Consider the following 16,983-nt stretch of genomic DNA (forward strand, 5'->3'; position numbering starts at 1 on the left):
TAACATTACTATAAACAGCTGAAAAATCAGACAAATGTTGAGCAATAGTGTTAATTGTTGTTCTAAGTATGGAGTTAAAATGTGTGTGTGATACCCATATTATGCACATAGCCCTTTTATCATCTGCAACTTCCCACGATATCATCTGTAGTAACAGGAACAACAGAAACAGTTTCTGAAAAGCTTCTGTGGCGTTGTTTGGAGACCTCAAGGGACACTAGAGAATACGAATTAGTGTTTATACTCATGCCCAAAAAATATATTGCTACTGGTCTATTTCGTCAATGCTAAAGGTTTCTCTGCATGCTGTGTGCTAGAACACGACATTTGGTGAGCAGTCTTACTCTTATTTATTGCAGTGTGTGTTACTGGTACAGATATGTATGCATGCATGCTTTCTTGAATAACGTGGGAGACAACTGGTTCAAGATAATCTAATTAGTGATAGGTGTCCTTACCATGGATTCATTACATCATTGTTTTTTAACACTATGTTGTTGAATATTAAGAGTGCAGGGATAATGTAGGTTTGGTACTTAAAAGTGGGTATTTTTTGTTAAATAAAGTGTTATGTAATTTATTAATCATTCATATGTGTTTGGAATGTTTATTGGGATTCATGATTTCTAGTCCATACATAAAACGTTGTGGAACCATTAAACTATAGATTATTTATTTTTTAGAACACACTGTGACATTACACATTAATACTTATGTAGGAGTGATGTAGCAACAATTTATTTGCTGAAATATCATCTTGTCTAAGGATAATTGTAATTATATGTCTTCTTATTCGGCCTGGGAGCGCTGGTGTTTCATTAAGATTGTGAACAGAGCAGCAAAGATGCCACACCTTAATAAACTCTAGTATTAAAAGTGGGATGGTTGTGGGAGGAGGGGAGCTTGTTTCTTATTCATCCAGAGAGAAAGGGGGGGGAATGGCGCTTAAATTGTACCATTGCTTATATGCAATATATATACTAGATGCCATAGCAGTGCCTTTTCTTCCAATAAGTTGGTCCATCAAGATGGAAACTATTACACAACAATTGTTTAAATAATGTAAATTTCCCTACCATTGTTGGTGGGAGGGGGGAATAGACTAGCATAGTGCTAAAAGCTCCAATTGGTTTGGTCAGTGTGGCCATGGTTCAGAGTATACCATGACATAATTGTTTCCAATAGGACAACACACTCTTTTTAACACATACATTACGACTCTGCTCATATTAATGTAGGACTGAGTTAGTAAGAATTCTTCAATATTTAAAGACTTTTGCAGTTCACATTTGTTGTTAAATTACACATTGCCATAATTTGTTAACATTGCATTTACGTCATAAATGTTAATATTTGGAAAAAATGGGTAAAAATACCAACAAATAAACTCGCAATAGCAGTAAATTAGAGAATACTTGTGAGAATCCTTATTCTGTCAGAAGATGGTGTCTGGACTATGCTGGCATGTACTTCATGTCAAATGGTCAGACGTGCATAACTGGGATAACAAGATATGTAATTTATAATTATTTAAAAAGAATACCCACATCCTGGCCCTCTCCTTACGGAGCCCATACCTAAAATGACTAAAATCGTGTAATTCAAGTAATAATATAATTAATCTGTTATTACTATTTATAACAAAAACCAAAAGCCTGATCCCAAATAAACCTAACATTTCTCTGTGGTTCAGAGACATCGAATTAAGACGTCTACACAAATACTCTAGTTATAAATGTTAAAGAGGTGCAGGGAAGTCTTGAATCTTATTGACACAGAGGTTTGGGGGAAGGGAGGGGGGGGCTGATAGTTGCACGGGTAGGATGGGGTTACTCTGGATGACCTTGAATATAACTTGCACTATTTCCTGTGATTCTATAGGGGACAGGGTTAGTAACCTTGAATATAACTAGCCCAAGTTTGTAACCAGGCAGAAAAGTCCTTATCAGTTTCTTATCTTGATGAGATTTTGAGATTAGATCATCATCTGGGCGATATACTACAGAACCACTGGGACAATGTAACAACTGTTCTTATTGTGTCGCCTGCCAGAAAGCTTCTAAAATAATTTGTTTCAGTAAATATGAAAGGAAATCTTTAATGTGTATATTGGTTCAGAATGTTAATGCTTGGTATGCTTCGATTCCACTGCCATTGGTTTCAGTAAATATGAAAGGAAGTCTTTAATGTGCATATTAGTTCAGAATGTTAATCCTTGGTATGTTTAGATTCCACTGCCAATGTTGTTCTGTGATCCAAGATGTGTGCAAGTCAGCTGCACCTGGCACCTACCTTAAGCTGTGTGAAGATGGCGAGTGATTAATTTATTTGTTGCAATTTGAAACAGGTCATAAGTATTTCAGTTTTTGTTTGCATATTTCTTTTAGTTTTTTCTGATTTGTTTTTTATTTGCAGTATTTGACATGGAATAAATATTTTTTGAGTAACAAGAATTTGAGGTTGAGGTATTAATAAAACTGTGTTGGCTTACGAAAAAATATAAAAAGATGATAGGATACAGGAGAGACTTTTTAGTGCCATTTCTGATTATGACTGGCGGTGAATACCTTGGAATGGTTTCTTCGAGCTGTTGACCACCAGTCACAACAAAATAGTTTATGGTTAGCAGCAGGGAAATTATTTTTCTAATTTATGCGTTAGTACCAACTGACTTCCCGCAGTGGTAACGCCGGTTCCCGTCAGATCACCGAAGTGAAGCGCTGTTGGGCTGGGCTAGTACTTGGAGAGGTCACCACCTGGTCTGCCAAGCGCTGTTGGCAAGCAGGTTGCACTCAGCCCTCGTGAGGCAAATTGAGGAGCTACTTGACTGAGAAGTAGCGGCTCCGGTCTCGTAAACTGACATACAGCGGGGAGAGGAGTGTGCTGACCACATGCCCCACTGTATCCTCATCCAGTGACGTCTGTGGGCTTAGAACGACACGGCGGCCGGTCGGTACCGTTAGGCCTTCATGGCCTGTTTGGGCGGAGTTTATGCATTAACGTTAGGTATTCATCCATGTACAACATTGAGTGTTTCCTTGGCTAGACTGCCTGATCTAACACTACAATTACTCTAGTATTCTCTATCCTTAAATATTATTTGACTGATATGTACAATTTGCCAGTGCATTGTGGCAAGTATTGTCTAATTCATAAGCCAAGGCATCTTATTTACTGTTACATCTCATCGTCCTCCTCCTCCTCCTCATCCCCACACCCAACCTCATCCTCATCTTCTTCACTGTTGCTGTTGTCGCTGTCAGTGTGGGTGTCATTGTCCAACCTCTGGAGACTGTTATTACGTTGCGTGTAGGCATGTCTGTTACATAGGGTCCACAAGTAGTCTTCATGTGTTGTTTTTGAAATACTGTCTGTTAATGCATTTAATTGTGCCTGTTGTTCTGGTTTTCCTATTGCTGAGTGTTTCTTTGTAGTCTTCATGCAGTTTATATCTATTGTTCATGTACTGTCCACACAAAAAGACAGTGTGCTCTGGGGAACCTTCTTCCCTGGATGTGCATGTAGTATGTGTCTCAGACAAGCACGGTTTAAGTGCATGGGGTAAGGTCCATGTCTAGTAAAGAAATGTACCATACCATAGCTATGATTGATATGTTTCGTTATCAACCTTCCCCTTATGTCAGGTACAAAATTGTAAAGTCTATGTCCCTTATCATTTATGCCCCATTCATCTTGCCTCAGGCACTTCAGTCTCGAACCGCACGACTAGTATGGTCGCAGGGTCAAATCCTGCTTCGGGCATGGATGTGTGTGTTGGCCTTAGATTAGTTAGGTTTAAGTAGTTCTAAGTTCTAGAGGACTGATGACCTCAGATGTTAAGTCCCATAGTGCTCAGAGCCATTTGAACCATTTGAATCACCTTGCCTCGTATCGAAACGCCAACTTTTAAGGTGATGTGTTGTCCATATTGGTACACCAATTATTGTCTCCCCATCTTTTACCGGTACTTCGCAGCTCTGATCGTGATATGTATTGGACATATTCCAAGCACCATACACAATGCATCCACTGAGATAGTGCCAAGCGTTCCTGATAGCCTTAGTAGGACACTGCTCCCTTGTGTTATTAACTATGTGTAGGTGGTGGCTTACGACTCACCTAGTTTATGTATTTGCCGGTCCTGCAGCTTAACATGCTCTGCTGGTGACCAGGTTCAGTCTGTGTGCCCACGTACTAGCTGCAAAGCTGAGTACTGATTAAAAAACGCAGGATATATGTCTGTATGACTGCTAAAGGCAGCCAGTACAGCTTTGAATTAAGCTCCATCACTTTACGTAGTTTTCCTGCATTGTCGGTTGTTAGCCCTGTGTGTTCGTGGAAATTCAGTTCCCCATCTATGTGTAAAAAAATGGTTCAAATGGCTCTGAGCAGTATGGGACTCAACTGCTGAGGTCATTAGTCCCCTAGACCTTAAAACTACTTAATCCTAACTAACCTAAGGACATCACAAACATCCATGCCCGAGGCAGGATTCGAACCAGCGACCGTAGCGGTCTTGCGGTTCCAGACTGCAGCACCTTTAACCGCACGGCCACTTCGGCCGGCCATCTATGTGTACTTCAGGATAGCTTGTTACATATTCTCACTTGATGTTTGTGTCCCCTATTTTAAGTGAAGGATTCGTTTGGAGTGATCCTTTCAGTACAGTGTATTTTGCATCGTTTTGGACTGTACTGAGTTTGTTGTTGTGACACCATTGTGTAACTGTTTGTAGTATTCCACTGGGTGTCTCTTCTAGCTGGGCTCTGTTGTTTGCAGTGACGACAACTAATAGGTCATCTGCCTAGGCGAAAATTTCGTCTGACCTCTCATCCCAATTTAAAAGTTGCAGGATGATTTCTACTTTTAAGGCCTGGAAGACGGGGCCACAGATAGATCCTGGTTGTCCATCTGCCATTCGACTACTCTGTTTTTACAGTAGTCTCATAAATAGTTGTACCTCCAGGTGTCTTAACCTCTGAAACATTGCTGGCCACCAGAGATTACAGAATGCCCTGGCAGTGTCAATTATTATTGCAATGGCGTGTTTCAGTGTTGTTTTATTGGCTATGTGTAGGTAGTGGTTTATAACTCACCTATGTATTTGCCGGTTCTGAAGCTGAACTGGCGTTACCTCATGCCATTGCGAGTGGTTTGCGTTTGCAAATTCTTGCGGTAGATTCTCCTGAATTTTTATTAGGGTGTTATTATGCATAAATGTCTAGAGGTCTTTGAATCTGAAGGATCCTTTCCTGCTTATATCTTAATAATGACTACTTTGGAGGTTTTCAATACTGCAGGTACCCTGTTCAGCCCTAAGTCATCGTTCAGCAACATTATTAGGAACTGGGTGATCTGTGATGCTAGTTTTTTCAGAGTTTGCGAATGGATACCATCTGGTCCAGGTGCTCATTTTTGTTGTTGAGCTCTGAGGTTGCTATCGTAACCTTTTCTTGGGCAAGTGCACACGTGACAGTGGCAATGCTGTATGGTGTGTGTGGGTCTTCTCTTGATGCTGTGTAATATCGTATGTGTCTATCGATGATGTTGTCAGGAAACAGTTTATGCAGCAGAAACTACACTGTTTTCCTTCATCAGCATGTCATCATGCCGTTATCCACATTATCGTGCCTTTATCTTGCCTTAGCATTCCCGGTAGTAGCAAAGTTTTTTATCTTCTCTGTCAGTATTTTGTATCGTTCACCCATACATAGGGCCTGTCTGTACATGTCTTCTGAGTGCCCATATGTCTCAAGTGTTATGTATGTGTCTCTGTCTAGTACCACCCTTTGATATAATTTTCGTTTGTGTCTGGCATCTTGTTCGAGTCTCATGAGTTTGTTGTTCCATGGTATTGGTGAGCGTTTTGTGTTCTTTGCCATCGATATTGATGTTTTAAGTGTATGTTGCGTTGCCTGTGTTAGTTTGTGTGCTCTTTAATCGATCCCTCCACTGATGTTTTCCAGATGCAGTAGTATTACTTTTGTTCATTTGTTCCAATCAGCTTTGTGGAACAGTTAGTGTCTGGTATGTGTTTCGGCAATTGGGATCTGATTGTTTGTTAGGGTGTGTGTGTGTGTGTGTGTGTGTGTGTGTGTTATAACATTGTCGTCAATCAATACCGGTTATATTGTGGTGTTCAGTCCAGTTTATTATGCATGTTATTGCTGCATTACTTGCTATGGTAAAGTCGATATTACTGCTCGCTCCATTGAATCCTGCATTCGTTGGTATAGGCCTCTCTATGCTCATTAAATGTAATTATGTCTCTTGTAACAGGTCGGTGATTATCTGTCATCTTTTCTCTCTGAGTTCAAGATAGGGGATCTTCCATTAACGTCAGCACTTATCACTAATTTTTTGCCTGTTACATAAATTGCTAGGTCTCTGCATACGGTTGCTCTGCATTAGGTTGTATTTGATGCCTGTATTGGATACACATGGATGCAATCACCCATGTAACCTTTTCTTTGACTGTTTCTAAGGTAACTGAATACAGACTGCAGAACTGTGTTATCTTAATCATAAGTTGTGTTTAAAATTACTGCAGTCATTGCTGCCTGTTATTAGAGTAGCATATGTTAGTAGAGAGATTAGTTGCCCATTTCTGTTATATGACTCTTGTAGGCACATGATATCTGACTGCAGGTCTTACGCTATTTCCGGGGATTCCGCGCTAACCGTAGTAGTGCTTCTTATATTATGTTGCAATATATTCGTTTGGTGTCTATGTATTCTGGGGGTTTTATATAAATAAAGCATTTTTACTGCCCGTCTGGGTGTAATTAACTATTTTCGTAGTGCATGTACCCAGCCATAATCTCTGTATATATTGTGCAAGTCGACTGACTCTGACCTGCGTAGAGCATGAGGTCGAGCAGCGGCTCCATTGATGTAGGAATATTCTCTGTATTTGGAATGATTCTTTCTGTCTGCTTTGTTACAGGAAAATAGGATCACCTTCTGAATGGTACATTCTAACTAGCATCCACTGCGCTGTCTGTAATATATATTTTTCCTCCAGACTACTTAAAAGTAAGTTAAATTAGCAGTAATCGTAATTAGGAGTAGCTGGCTTCTTGATGGTGCTGGTTTTTGTAGCAATTTCAGCAGTGCTGCTAGATGGAGTGTGGTTTGGTGTTTGCCGCTGATTGGGAGGCATTTTAAGATATTTCTGTGATATCTCATGTTAGAGTGCATGTCATATGTGTCTTTGATGGTTTTCCCTTCAAACGACTTTCACTGACGTTAGTGGTGCTTGCTGGTGTGCTGTTAACGATGGTGGTGATTTGTGTTGGAGTGCGGAGTACTTGTACGTGTTGTGGTGTCTTTGTTGATGTTTTGAGTGGTGGTTGTTTCGATATACACGCTGATATCGTTGCAAATGTCACATATGTCTCCCTCAGACTTGTCGTTATTTAATTTGTCTACTGTTACAAGCTTGGGTTTGGTAATTCTGGGATTTATATTGGTTTGTGCTCTGATTGTTACAGATTCTATTGGTTTAGACTCTGTATATCTGTCTATTTGTTCTATCTTTTTTAATTTCGGTTTGTGTGCGTCTCTGCATGTGTGATGTGATGAACGTCGGTTTGATGAAATTGTGTATGCATGTGTCGATTTCATTTGTACATTTTCTTGTGTACAATATACGTAAGATTGTCTTCCAACGCATCTCTCCTTTGCATTAATGTTGTTTGGAAGCTTATCCAGTTCCATATTTGCCTTTTCATTTGCTTCGTCACCTCAAGGTGTATGGAGCCACTGAGCGTCGTGTCATGCATATATTCTACCTAATTGATATAGGTGTCGTGTAAGGATGTAAGGCCATTGAGTGTTGTAGGAGTGGGATGAGCTCATTTTTGTCTCTGTTCTTTAGCAGAAGACTCATCTGTCTTTTCCAGGAAACTGTTCGTAGCTCCTCTGCATTGAGGATTTGCATGGTGATTTGCATCTATGTATTGCGGGTAACTGGCTTAAGCTGTGTATGTTTATTTTAGTTACCATACTCTGTGCAAATGTCTACAGGTTTCATAATCACCTCCTTTTGTTTTGTTGCAGACACAGCCTCTGTATTTGCAAGGGAAGCAGATGGAAGCCTGGGTAGACGAGAACTAAGTGCGCTTGTGTCCTTGGTTGCCACGCTTGACACATGTAATTCCGGCCTTTCTGCAGGTTTAATAGTATGTCCGTTGGCACAACATTGAAGACGGTGATTTACTACTGCATAGTTTTTTACAGATAGTGATTCGAAACCTACGTAGACTCTGTCTTTCTGTTATGACCCAGTATAGGTGGGGGGTGACCTGCAGTACCAGATGGTTGAAACCTCTTCCCTTAGACTCTATTTTAGACATATTTTGACCTCTCTGTGGAGCTGTTCTTTCGTGGTGTCGCTATTGAGATTCTGCTCATAAAGACATTCTAGAAATTCCTTGTCGGTGTGTGTTGCGCACATGATACGCTGCCGCAAGTGGCTTGTGTTTTTGCGGCCCTTCACAGACAATGGTGTGGACGTCTTTCGTTTTTTTTTATTATTTTTCAACATTTCTCCTTTGTTGCCGTTTATACTTTAACTAGAGACTCAGTGGGTGTTGACTTGAGATGTAGATTCTCTTTCCGGAGTTTATATTCGTGGTAATGGTCTGTCGTACAGCTTTGCCGTCTTGATTTGCCGTCCATTCCATGTATAGTTTTGAGGCATATTTTGTTTTAGCCTGTTCTGTTCTTAGTACCTCTTTGGTTTTGAGGTCTGTTGTTAAGGCTGCAGGTATGTCAGCGTCTGCTCTTGCCTTTGAGCTTTCTCTGTGAATTTCTCAGTTAATTTTCTTATTTGATTTTGCAAGTCTTGGTTCACTACATTGAGTTCCCAATTTTCGTCCTCTGTCTCCAACGACAGTTAGCAGGGCAGATGAGTATTTAGTTCCACTCATAGTTCACTCGGTATTTTGTGTGTGGCTAAGGTTATCTGACTGGGGGGCATAAACACGAGTTCTTCCTCCACGTGTTCCATTCCGGGTGCGACGTTGGTGGCTTAAGATAGAGTCTTACCCCATTTTGCCCTCATCCTTCCCTCGGCCTCTGACTTGTTGGGGTCGCTGCTTCGTCTGCAGGTATCCAGGACCCAGCGTAGGCAGGCAGTAGCGCGGTCTCGCGTATACCACTATTCGAGCGTTATTCGGTCATGCGGGTTCACCTACAGTTGTTCAGCGACAGCAGCGCTGATGCTGACGTCGACGGCGCGGTGCGAGCAGCTGGCGGCTGCTCACGACGCATCGGATTGCGCTGCGGCTGGTGCTGGCGACGTGTCGTAGCGCGGCGTGCTGACGCGTCTCGGACTCGTGTAACCGACGAGCGCTCGACCGACGGCAGGGCAACGGCCTCTCGGCCCTCGTGGCGAAACAGAACCGACGGACGAACCCACTACGAGTACTTTAACCACTCTCTCTATTTTATTTATACACTGAAGAGCGAAAGAAACCGGTACACCTGCCTAATATCGTGTCGGCCCCGCGACCACGCAGAAGTGCCGCAACACGACGTGGCATGGACTCGACTAGTGTCTGACGTAGTGCTCGAGGGAAATGACACCATGAATTGCAGGGTTGTCCATAAATCTGTAAGAGTACGAAGAGGTGGAGATCTCTTCTGAACAGCACGCTGCAGGACATCCCAGATATGCTCTATAATGATCATGTCTGGAGAGTCTGGTGGCCAGTGGAAGTGTTTAAACTCAGAAGAGTGTTCCTGGAGCCACTCTGTAGCAGTCCTGGACGTGTGACGCGTCGCATTGTCCTGCTGGAATTGACCAAGTCCATCAGAATGCATAATGGACATGAATGGTTGCAGGTGATCAGACAGGATGCTTACGTACGTGTCACCTGTCAGAGTTGTATCTAGGCGTATCAGAGGTCCAATATCACTCTATTACCGAGCCTCCACCAGCTTGAACAGTTCGCTGCTGACATATAGGATCCATCAACTCATGATGTTGTCTCCAGACTCGTACACTTCCATCTGCTCGGTACAACTTGAAACTATACTCGTCCGACCATACAACATGTTTACAGTCGTCAACAGTCCAATGTCGGTGTTGACGGATCCAGGCGAGGCGTAAAGCTTTGTGTCGTGCTGTCATCAAGGGTACACCAGTCGGCCTTGGCTTCAAAAGCCCACATCGATGATGTTTCGTTGAACTGTTCGCACGCTGACACTTGTTGATGGCCCAGAATTGAAATCTGCAGCAATTTGTGGAAGGGTTGCTCTTCTGTCAAATTGAACGATTCTATTCAGTCGTCGTTGGTCCCGTTCTTGCAGGATTTTTTTCCGACCGTATAGTTGTCGAAGGTTTGATATTTTGCCAGATTCCTGATATTCAAGGTACACTCGTGAAATGGTCGTACGGGAAATTTCCCACTTCATCCTACTTCGGATATTCCGTGTCTCATTTGCTAGTGCACTGACTGTAACACCACGTTCAAACTCACTTAAATCTTGATAACCTGCCATTGCAGCGGCAGTAACCCATCTAACAACTGCGCCAGACACTTGTTGTCGTATGTAGTCGTTGCCCACCGCAGTGCCGTATTCTGGCTGTTTATATATCTCTGCATTTGAATACGCATGCCTATACAAGTTAGGCTGTGCGGTTCTAGGCGCTGCAGTCTGGAACCGCGAGACCGCTACGGTCGCAGGTTCGAATCCTGCCTCGGGCATGGGTGTGTGTGATGTCCTTAGGTTAGTTAGGTTTAACTAATTCTAAGTTCTAGGGGACTAATGACCTCAGAAGTTGAGTCCCATAGTGCTCAGAGCCATTTGAGCCTATACAAGTTAGTTTCTTTGCCGCTTCAGTGTATAACAGCCCTGTCTAATGAGTAAAGGAGAACGCAATGTGTCAGAGAACACTCCCGGTGCCCGCGAAAGTAAATACAACTGCACACAATCAAGTTTTTGCAAAGGAAAACTGCGTTCGAATGCGGAGCCACACCATTCTTCGATCGGCTCTGCAGCCATATTGGCTACTTCGCGAGTGATGCTGCGGCCTCCTGTTCCGTCGTATACGATGTGGCTACTTTTCGTTGTCAAAAATAACGAAATTCCCTGTTAAGATCAGGGATGGCTGGTAAATGTGTGGTGATGGCTGCAATTTGGCAGTTAATAACAGGGTGTTCAGTTGGGCCACATAATAAATTCACGCATACACCAGTTTCATTTGCATAGGTCACTCATTCAACTTTTATTTGAACAAATGAGCGACCGTCTACTGATTACAAATCACACTGTGTTGTACATAGTATACCCTTATAGTTTAACATCTGGAGTAACATGCCCCCTTTTAATTTAACTTCTGATACATCTTTTTCCTTTCACAAGACTGTTAGTGATAGTACCCTTTAAAATAACGTTCTTCCTTGCTTAAGACTAGCACATGCGACACACATTAACTTTCAACGTCTCCTACAGTGCTTTTACACACTTTTCGCACAGTAAGACACTATCCTGTCTCACAAACGCCTCTACTCCAATAGCGTGTAACACAGTCCTTTAAAAGTTTACCTTCAGTTCCAGCTCCATTGTGCACCAATAATGAATTATTAATGTCCATTAGTATACGTAGACGCGCTACTATTTACAAATAAGCGCTTGGTTGTAAATAAAGAATAGATTACGGAACTGGGGCACGGGTTTTATGATGTAAGTCGCAGTTAATTTTTTCTCATCAGCTAGATTCTATCTTTATAACTGACCACACGCCTCAGTCCAGTCTACATTGAAAACAGTCCTTTGAGAAAAGCACTCAAGGAAATTACATCGAGGATTCTGCAGATGAATGCTGAATATCGGCTCTCTTTGCCAAATTTCTCTCAGCCGCTGAACACAGCTCTCGCCTGGATCTGACAATATCTGGTTTCCACCATGCTAGTAAGGTCGCCTTGAACAGAGGAAGTGTCGATTCGTTACAAATGAAAAAAACCAACAGCAGCGGTCCCTGCGCCATCGTAGCTATGTGAACATAGTATACGAACTGTGCAATGCCTTGCGCTTGGTGGAATCCAGTTCTAACAATTATACCAACGCCACTTAAGAAAACTGTCTTAACTGACAGAAAAACAAGTTGTTTCTTTGAACCAAATCTGTGATTACTAGAAATTTTAAGTCGCCGCATGAAGTTTCGATTACGTAGGTACATATATCCCACCAATCCAAGGAGAACCAAATTGAGAGCTACCGAGAATGAAATCGCCGCGAGGAATATTATCCGACTGTGAATCAAGTAATATTTGCTCGTATTTTCCAAAGAAATACTTGCTGCAGATACTATGCCCCAGGGTATAAGTGCATACACCACCTGACGACGGAATACCTCACTCGCTTCAGCAGGCAGCAGATCGTTAGGAAGCCTGAGATGTCGAATGCACGCGTACTTTTGGTAGCAGAACGAGTTCAGCCAGATACAGCTGAGAAGCGTAAGGGAGCTATCAACCTGCACCGCTGTCGGTAACTTGGGGACACCCGTCATACGATACATGACCTCAGAACACAAGATCTGGATTATACCCGTGAGCTGAAAGGACAAGAATATCTTTCCGGGCAAATTGCGTAACTGGGGAAGGTACATGTATATTCCGGCAGTCAAGAAACGGAAAAGAATATTTATACCTATAAATGACATTTCTAAAGCTTTTAAGCTGTCGATTCTGAAATCCTTGTATTTCAAGGTAGCACTGTTTAAACTGGCTTTGTAGTTTAGTGTTCTTTGCGTGGGCTCTATATGCCCTTTGAGGAGTTTGATCCATGGTACATTGCTCTTGTTTGAGTAGGATCCGTCTGGGTACAAGCTGACACTACACAGCTCGGAATGCTTATTGAGGGAAAAGTCGCGACATTTTAGTAACAGAACAGCTCTGGAGAAAGAGCAGATGGCGCCTGTGACGTTCACTTCCGGACAGGACTCGTTGGCAGGACTACTGAAAAAGCACCGAGCATCACGTACGGACTGTATCATGCTAAAGGGGACGTCCTGACAAATGCTGAACGAGTTGACAGTCATCCAGGCCAAGAGACAGAGGTTGACGTTCGTCCTCTGCGTGTACGCCAGGTAGCTGGTGACGGGTATGTGGGGCGATCTCTCCACCACGTCGTTCCAGAGCTGCACGCGGCACTGCTCGCGCTGAGTAATGGTTTCCGGTGACAGGTCTTCCAGCGGACACGTGGGGTGGTCCAGGGCGTTGGCCAACAGCTGCATGCAGTCGGTGTCAACGGAGAGCGTTGCGTAGCTTCTGTCCTCCAGCTCCCACTCCTCATCTGCAAAACAGTGACATCCTTAGGTGGTGATCATACTCCAACGTCAGCTGAACTCAGAGTCTCCACTGTATGATAAAATTGGGTGTTGTTTAGCTAAATCATCGATGATCAATGGTTGGAATAGCTCACAACCAACAAATATCCGAGAGTAATAACACGAAATGATATAGTGTGATGTTTGAACATAATTTTCTGTAATAAGAAAGGCAGATATCAGAATTTATTGTACAAATGTTACGCGAGTCTGTTTCATATACAGGAATCCCGAAAAGTCTCTGTCTTGCACTTGGCTTTGTACAATTGACGAAATAACTATGGTTTTACTGATATCCCTAATCTGAAGTTGACAAAAAGCGTCCTTGTCAGTATTGTATTGTCTTGTGTTGTGTGCATAGTGCCGCGTAGTCAGCGCGTACACAACTTTCCCACTACAGCGCGCCCCGCTAAGCACAACAACGCAGGCGCAGCGCTCGTCCATCTCCGCACTACGAGATGGCGCTGTCTTAGAGACGGACCAAATTCTGCTTCCGCCGATCCGCATATTAATATGTAACGCAGCCAATGAGATTGCTGCTAATGTAGAACCTTTCCTCCTCGCAGATCACACTCGCGCAGTGATACATGAACGCGCGAGGTATTATAACGAGTGTACAGACCTCCGATTAGTCAGTCTGCATTAGTCTGTACCAGTCTGCATTTGTCTGCAACAGTCTGTACGAGTTCTACATTTGTCTGTACCAGTCTATTGTCAAGTTTCAGTCTGCGCCCAGTAAGATTACCATATTCCTGTACATAGCCATGAAGATAAATGTATAGACACTTTTGTCAAGTATGAGAGATATATGTGAGAATAAGATTAACGTACCAATACCAAAGGAACTTCAGATTGTCAATTGTAAATAGCATCCAGAACCAAGTAAAGTAATTTTTATGCTTGTTATTATTTTAATAAATGTGTGTGAAAATTAATCAAGTTCTGTTTAAAGTTGGTCACCGTCAATCTGCTACTCTAAGCGTGCAAGTGGCATTTCTATCGTCTGACCTAACGGCAGAAGATAAACACGCCACGATAAGACCACGAGACATATTGCTGACACTCGCCTACTACGTTAGAGCGACCAGTCAAATAATCTGATGGTGTGTGTACTGAAGGTCTAACAGTACGCACACCACATCTTGTTTCATTATTGTATTGTTCTAGTTGACGACGTACAGTAGCAAGTAATAGCGCGCGCGCGCGTGTGTGTGTGTGTGTGTGTGTGTGTGTGTGTGTGGCAGCACGGAAGTCCGCATATAAGGCAGGTAGTGAGAGAAATAATAAGAACATTTGCCGCTGTGCACTTCGTAAATTGACGCTGCCAGGTTAGAGACATGTGGTGCTTTATCAGGCAGTGTCAAAGGCAAACCTCGTTGTGGGTGTAAGAAAACGAGAGAGGAAGCTTGTGCCGCCATCCGTATCTACACTGAGCAGTCTGCAGTGAAACATATTCGCAAACGAGCAGTTGTACTTCAAACACTACAGTCAACAATAAGTGGCCACACTAAAAAATATTTGAAAGCATTTAGGTTGATAACATGTTGTTTTATAGTGCGGGCAACCACAGCCAAACTTCGACATTTTTCCAAAGAAAATTCCGCGCTGGCTGTATCAATGATTTTTATTAAATCTGCGACCGGTTTCGCACCACTTATCGGTGCATCCTCAGGCAACATACGCTATTTATAACATGGTAACGTTGAACATTGCCCTGTAGCCACTCCCCACCATTCACGTCCAATATACCGTCATCTGGTGAAAGCGATAGTAAAAATTTAAAAATATTTTTAAAAACTTTTTAAATGATGGGAGCGGCAATGACCGTGCAAGCTGAAAGGAACCGCCCGGCAGCGGACACGGCCTGACTCATTTTTAAATTTGATACAGCCAGCGTGGAGTTTTCTTTGGAAAAATTTAGATTGATGTTTGTAAACGAATTGTACGTGCAACGACTTCGAGCAACGACTTGCATCCTGCCGTGCAGTGCTGCACAATTATTGCTGTGCCTCGCTCATGAGTGTTTCTTTCCAATATCCGAAACATCGCAATTCACACATGAGGAGCCGGCCTTTGTGGCCGAGCGGTTCTAGGTGCTTCAGTCCGGAACCGCGCGACTGCTACGGTCGCAGGTTCGAATCTTGCCTTAGGCACGAATGTGTGTGATGTCCTTAGGTTAGTTAGGTTTAAGTAGTTGTAAGTTATAGGGGACTGATGACCTCAGATGTTAAGTCCCATAGTGCTTGAACCACACATGAGGAACATTATTATGTGGTCTAAGGAAATTCCCATTACGTGCAAGAGATGGGAAGGAACACCCCTCACTTTGTATGGGCTGGGATGTCATTGCGATACTCATATGGACCAAACATTTTGAAGGGTACATGTATTCAACGAACTAAAAACATAGTTAGCGCTTAAACTCGCAGACTAATGCTTACGAGGAATAAATAAGTCCCAAGTGGCCCACGCTAGAAAACTAATGCAAAATTACGCCTACACGCGGATCTCCCTGTAAGGCACCATTGTTCCCATACTGAACCACTAGATACGTGTTTTCCTGTACTCGAGCTCCAGAGAAACTGATATAGGCATGCGTATTCAAGTACAGAGATATGTGAACAGGCAGAATACAGCGCTGTGGTCGGCAAGGCCTACATAAGACAACAAGTAACTGGCGCAGTTCTCAGGTAAGTTACTGCGGATACAATGGCAGGTTGTCAAGATTTAAGCGAGTTTGAACGTGGAGTTATTGTCGGCGCACGAGCAATGGGGCACAGCATCTCCGAGGCAGCGATGAAGTGGGGATTTCACGAGCGTACCGCCGGCTGGAGTGGCCGAACGGTTCTAGGCACTACAGTCTGGAACCGCGCAACCGCTACGGTCGCAGGTTCGAATCCTGCTTCGGGCATGGATGTGTGTGATGTCGTTAGGTTTAAGTAGTTCTGAGTTCTAGGGGACTGATGACCTCAGAAGTTAAGTCCCATAGTGCTCAGAGCCATTTGAACCACGAGTATACCGTGAATATCAGGAACGTCGTAAAACAGCAAATCTCCAACAAGAATGTGGCCGGAAAAAGATCCTCCAAGAACGGGACCAATGGCGACTGAAGAGAATCGTGACAGAAGTGCAACCCTTTCGCAGATTGCTGCACATTTCCGTGCTGGGCCATCAACAACTGTCAATGTGCGTTCAACTAAACATAATCGATATGGTCTTTCGGAGCCGAAGACCCACTCGTGTACACTTGATGACTGCACGACACAAAGCTTTACGCCTTGCCTGGACCCGTCAACAGCGACATTGGACTGTTGATGATTGGAAACATGTTGCCTGGTCGGACTCGTCTCGTTTCAAATTGTATCGCGCGGATGGACGTGTACGGGTATCGAGACAACCTCATGAATCCATGGACCCCATATGTCACCATGGGACTGTCCAAGCTAGTGGAGGCTCTGTAATTGTGAGCCGTATGCAGCTAGTGTGATACTGGTCCCCTGATACGTCTAGACACGACTCTGAGAGGTGACGCTAAAGTAAGCATCCTGTCTGATCACCTGCATCCAATCATGTCCATTGTGCATTCTGACGAAATTCCAGCAGGACAATACGACACTCCACACGTCCACAGATTTTTTGGAAAT

Source organism: Schistocerca piceifrons, chromosome 5, assembly GCF_021461385.2.
Source record: "Schistocerca piceifrons isolate TAMUIC-IGC-003096 chromosome 5, iqSchPice1.1, whole genome shotgun sequence".
NCBI lineage: Eukaryota > Metazoa > Arthropoda > Insecta > Orthoptera > Acrididae > Schistocerca > Schistocerca piceifrons.